A 6,184-nucleotide genomic window follows, 5' to 3' on the forward strand; every position below is an offset into this window, starting at 1 on the left:
ACAAAAGGCAACTGTCAACCAGCTCCACAGGCACCCCTGTCCAGGAAACACACAGCCAGGCAGACAGGCTCCAAGCCAGCTCCCATATCAGAGGATGAAAGAGAGCACATACAGTTAGTCACATTCCGAGGAACAGGACTACACTGGAAAGCAGGCAAAGCTCACATATCTACAAACAAAGGTGTTGATGGCAGCAGCACAGCTGATATTTCTCTCCAGGATGGAGTCACAGGCAAATATAAAAAGACCCGGTGTAGCTACTCTGAGAAAAGAAGAGAGAGCATAACGATAGAGATTGACCTTTGAATTAATCCTCCCCTATTTTGCATACCCAAATGGAAAAGCAAATAACTGAGGAATTAAATGTGTTATACATTATTTGAAAGCTAACACCTTCTAGTTTGCCAAACTGCATCAGCTCAAACATGACTCAAAGTTGTTTTTTTATTCTTGAAAATACTTGGTCTTTTTTGAACAGCAGTAATATAGACATGCTTCAGAATAGGCATCTCATTGTATTACATTTGTTCTACATAGTGTCAACCTCAAATGCAGAAAATCCTAATTTCTTCTTAAAATAGGTGCATTTGTTCTTGAATTGAAAAAGTAAAAGAGACATTTTGCCAATGGAACAAGACAATTTACATTTAAAATAAGAAAACATAATTGCATTGTCTTATTTCAAGTGCATTTTATCTAAATATCTTATTTTAAGAGTAAAAATACTCATTGCATTGGCAAATTATCTCATTTACCTATTCAAAAAAGGGTAAATACACTTAATTTAAGAGATTTTTACTTATTTCTAAATCGTTTTTCCAGTGTAAACCTGCAGATTGAAGGCGAAGTGCTCTCTTAGGGACATAAGGAACAATCATATCTCAGATATAAGATGGAGCTCGGCCATTTAAAGCTTTATATGTGAGAAGGAGGATTTTAAGTTATATTCTGGATTTAACAGGAAGCCAATGAAGAGAAAGCAGAATAGGAGAGATATGATCTCTCTTTTTTAATTTTCAGAAGAACTCTGGCTGCAGCATTTTGGATCAGCTGAAGACTTCTAACTACAGTTTGTGGACCTCCTCATAGTAAAGAATTACAATAGTCCAGCCTTGAAGTAACAAATGCATAGACTAGTTTATTAGTGTTAAAGATAGGCTCTGTGTCAGGGTGCATACACAGATCAAAATATTACACTTCGCTCTTAGCTGAAGGACACCGCTCTCTTTCCATTTCCAAATCTTGTACAGAATGAAGATTCTAACTGCATATCCTGACAGGGGAACTGTCAGGATATGCATTATTGTGCAAAAACATCAGTTCTAATACGCAACAGCCAATACCAAGGTTATACCAATGTGTAATAAACACACATCTTCAATGATGATTATCCTAACATCAGCATCATCATTGGACTGGATAAGATTTCTTTCCTTTTGCAATATTCCGCAGATGAAAGAAGGAAATTCTAGAAACCTCTTTGATATTGGATATAAATGACGTCCTGATCAAAAATAACAATAAAACTGTCAACATTATTGTCTGAGATCAGTTAAATCCTATCCAAATGAAGTGACTGAGTTTCTCTGAAAGCAGCATTTTCTGTAGCCAAAAACAGTGAATGTTGTGTTAGCGAACCAGCACAATGAGATAAAAGGGCGCTCAGGAATTCATTTCCCGTACACATGTGTGACCTCCTTCCTGTACATGCTGATCCCATGCTGATATAAAAATAAATGTTTTTTCTCTAATATTTGACAGACAAAAGCACAGCTGCAGATGGTACACACCCTGGTGCTCCTAAACTCCCATTCCCTTGTGGGAGGAGGCAGGATACAGAGAGTGAAACATGAGGTCAGAGTCAAGTTGCAGACACAGCTCCAGTTAGAGGTAAAACCAGTTGTCATATGTCATTACTGAAATGCTTTTTTATCCTTTTGGGAAATTTCTTTTTATGTTTCTGCATTCCTGTTTTACATCCACAGAGCTTGATAATGGCCTAGCCCAGGGGTCAGCAGGCAACGGCTTCAGAGCAGCATGCAGCCCTTCAGCCACCGCCTTGTGACTCACTGGAGCCTTTTGAAAATGTATGAAAATGGAAAAAGATGGATTTTTTGGGGGGGTTGTTTGTTTCTTTTAATATAGTGTGTAGTTTCTTTTAATAAAACATTCTTTATTTTTTCTAATACTGTAAAAAGTTGTATAATAAATACATTTAAACAATAAATACAAACATTTCTATCAATAAAGATGTGTGTCATAGGATGCGACACGTGTCTGTATGGCAAGGTTTGTAATCAAACTGGTGGCTGCATCGTAATTAAATTATAGTGGCTTATTTTCGTTAACAGACCCTACTTACTTTATCAGAAGGCTGCAGCTGAAGGCTGCGTTTTATTGCTCTGTTTCCCCGATAAGGGTGAAAAAGAGGTTCGTCTTGTTACTGTGGGTTAAAGAGGACTGCATTTTATTTCCATGTGGAGGTTTGAAATAACATGAGTCCTATTATGCACATTGCATGTTTTTTCAAATCTTATAAATAAAATTAACACCAAAAAAAAAATCTGTTTTCTGTATTGTATTTCTATAATTCCATCGACGCACGAACACATAATACTATAAAAATGTAATGGAAGTTAAACTTAAAGCACCAAATATCGTACAGCAGATTAGTCACATGGTGTGTCATTTTCTCCAGGAGGAACTGCAAGGAAGATAAACATTTAATCACGAATGCTTATTATGTATTTAAGCTTAGTTAGTTATTTTGATAGTGGGATAATATACACTTGGAGCCCTTAGGAGGCTTATATAAGACTTATAATGTTTTTGCGGCTCCAGACATCTGTTTTTATGGTCCAGTATGGCTCTTTGAACATTTTGGTAAATAAGAACAAAATGCATTGCTGTGTGTTTAATGTTTAAGGAAGAATGTATTTTTACATATTACCAGCTTAACCCCTGCCCTCTTCTGTCTGGCGACTGTTAAAAAACAAACAAAAAAAAAGACTCACAAAGGTAAGTAGGAAATGGTTTAATCTCTCTATCAAATATATAACAGATACTGACACCTTTTAGAATAAAGCCAGCTAAGGCTGAATTGTGCATTTTTAATGTGTTAGTTTCGAGTTTGCTGTGGAGTTATGGTAGCTGGATGACTATTTGCTCTCACATCTTGCGAAATGCATTTATCATCTCATGTGTATATTTTTCAGGAAGTTTTACAAATTAAAAAAAATTCTTTTGAAATTATTTTAAATAACCATTTCCCTGAAAAGTCTCTCTTACACTGGAAAAAAAAATCTAGATAGATATTTTTTTCTTAAAATAAGTGCATTTTTTCATGAATTGAGGAGAACAAGAACAAGACATTTTAGAAACAAGACATTTTAGATGTGAAATAAGAAAACACAATTGCATTGTCTTATTTCAATTGCACATTATCTGATTATCTTATTTCAAGAGTAAAAATACTAATTCCATTGGCAAATTATCTAATTTACCTATTCAAATCAAGAGTAAATGCACTTAATTTAAGAATGTTTTTGCTTATTTCTAGATATTTTTTCCAATGTAACACTAAGAAAATCTCACTAGTGGCAGCAGAAAGCTGAAGTTGTCTTTCCCTGCAGTGGACAGAGGAAGACGAGCACACTAAAAGAACAAGCGTATCTCAGCAGAGAGTGTGGCCTTGCCAGCAGCACAGTAATGTTCTATTGACTGAATCAGATACACAAGAAAAGACAAAGTTGCATGCAAATGTTTGTGCGCAAGGAGAATTAGGCAAGCAGAAAGAGAAAATATTTGTTGAACATTTAGTATATTTGAAAGACAACAGAATTAGAACGCAAACATTAAAGCTTTTGAATGCAAACAGAAGGAACGCCTGCTCATAAATTGAAAATCTGTGGTCTTAAGCCTCTTAAATGCACCGAAAACAACATCTTTCACTTTACTTCAATAGTAAATTGGATGTTTAGTGACTTTTAACGAGATTTGGTGACACCTCTATGTTAAACGACTAAATACACTAATGTTTTCGGTATGAAAGATTGGTTATTATTAGATACTCAGCCATATTGTTTTTGTTAGAAAAAAAAGATCAGAAAATATCGGAACAAAATAATTATGATATACTTTGGCTTAATATGTATTCGAGTAAATCCTTATTTTAGATTTTGGATCCATATGATTTATACTTTTAATTGTATGTACAACAAAAATATGATAAATTTACTAGAAAGTTCTTCAACTTTTGTGGCATGTTAAAGTGGAATGACAGAAAATGGGGTAGAGAGAGGAAGTGGAATATGTTTCAACTGCATTTTTGCACCATAAATATCTATTTATTTTTACACTGCTCTGAACCTTGCATATCAATTTGCACCATGTCTCTCCTACACCGTTTACATCTTGATCACTGCTGCACGTTATAAATGGAAATGTTAATTTTTCACTGCAAATCTGCTGCTTATTCACTGCCAGAAAGCTATATAAACAAAGTTCTGCTTTGTATACACTCTGTGAATACAAAATGACAAGAAGTTTGTCTAAGTATAAGCGAGCACACTGAATATTTATTTCCCCTTTGGAATAAAGTATTTTTGAGTAAAATTCAAAGGTCACTGGAACAGAACTCAAGCTCGGTTCGGCCTCCACTTGGCTTGCATGTGCTACCCGTTCACAAACACTCCACTCTACGTTTATCTTTCAAACTGTACTTGATCCTTAATTAAATGCATCCATATTTGCCAATCCATGGGAAAAGTATTACAAAGTGCCATATGTATATAACTTAATTATTGCACAATCTGTTAATAAACACTATGTATGATCTACTGTAATAACTTTGAAATCATACCCCAAACAGATATGACCATATTGACACAGAATGCTATAGAAAAAGATTTTAATTTAGGGAATCTATACATATCTTGAAAAAAATGCTTTATCTTAAATTCTATATAATTTGTTTGCTGAGAATCTATTAGCATGATTTTTCCTTTGATACTGGCTAAAACTAATGTATAACTAAAGTAAAAACATAATCATCCAAACTCCACATCCTAAACAATGAAATGAAATGATAAAACTAATTAAATGAAAGTTACAATAAGATAAAGAAAAAAAATACATTGATTCCTCAATTCTTGACCTGCATAGAAAAACCTCCATGACAAAATAGAGGAATAACTTAGCTTCAGACATGGCTGCCGGTATTCTAACCCTCTGCCCGGTCAGCTGGATTACATAGATTAAGTCTTCTGATCTTATAGGTACAATTTTTTACTAGCTAACAGATCTTTGGGCTCAGCCTTTCCCAAGAGGGTCTATCGCCTTTGACTTATGGATTGTCCATTTTTCAATCAGTTCATGTTTCTAACTCTCACAGCACTGTATCCGTAAACACGGGCTCGATCTAAGTGCATCAGCTATTTAAGGACACATAAGCCCCAATGAAAGTTTGTCCGCAAACGCTATAAGTCCTCTCCGAAGAGTGCTGGCAGTTAAGAAGGAACTTGGACCAGGAATCCAGGATTCTTCCTGCTGCGAATGCAGTTAATATAGGGATCTTATGACATTCCTAGCTGTGCTAGGAGCTATAGAGTTTCGGGTAGCACATGCAAGCCAAGTGGAGGCCGAACCGAGCTTGAGTTCTGTTCCAGTGACCTTTGAATTTTACTCAAAAATACTTTATTCCAAAGGGGAAATAAATATTCAGTGTGCTCCCTTATACTTAGAAAAACTTCTTGTCATTTTGTATTCACAGAGTGTATACAGTTGTGTGTCATGTATGTATGTATGTCATGTAGGTAGAGCCTGCCTCACGGAGTCAAAGAAAAATCTATTATTTTATGACAGGTATTGTATGTGACACATGCTTATGTACACACCTTAATATTTGGGGGGTTTAGTAATGCAGTGTGTCAGCTATTTGCTACATTTGTGCAAATTTTGTTCTTTGTTGTTCTTTTCTAGAAGGCTGTAGTCCCAGATTTGACCAGCTTCATTCATGTGTGTCTGCCGTGACATGCTAAAGGCTGTCTAGATTTAGCACAGCAGTCCCAGACTTCTTTCTTACCCTGGAGGGTGTTCTAACTGTTGACCCCACCGAAGTTGCTGGGAGCTAGGAAGAGGTAGCCTGGGTGCCATTCCGAACTTAGTCCCGCCCACAAAGTTTGAG

The sequence above is a fragment of the Cyprinodon variegatus genome, unplaced genomic scaffold (assembly GCF_000732505.1).
Source record: "Cyprinodon variegatus isolate N-32 unplaced genomic scaffold, C_variegatus-1.0 Scaffold292, whole genome shotgun sequence".
Classification (NCBI taxonomy): domain Eukaryota; kingdom Metazoa; phylum Chordata; class Actinopteri; order Cyprinodontiformes; family Cyprinodontidae; genus Cyprinodon; species Cyprinodon variegatus.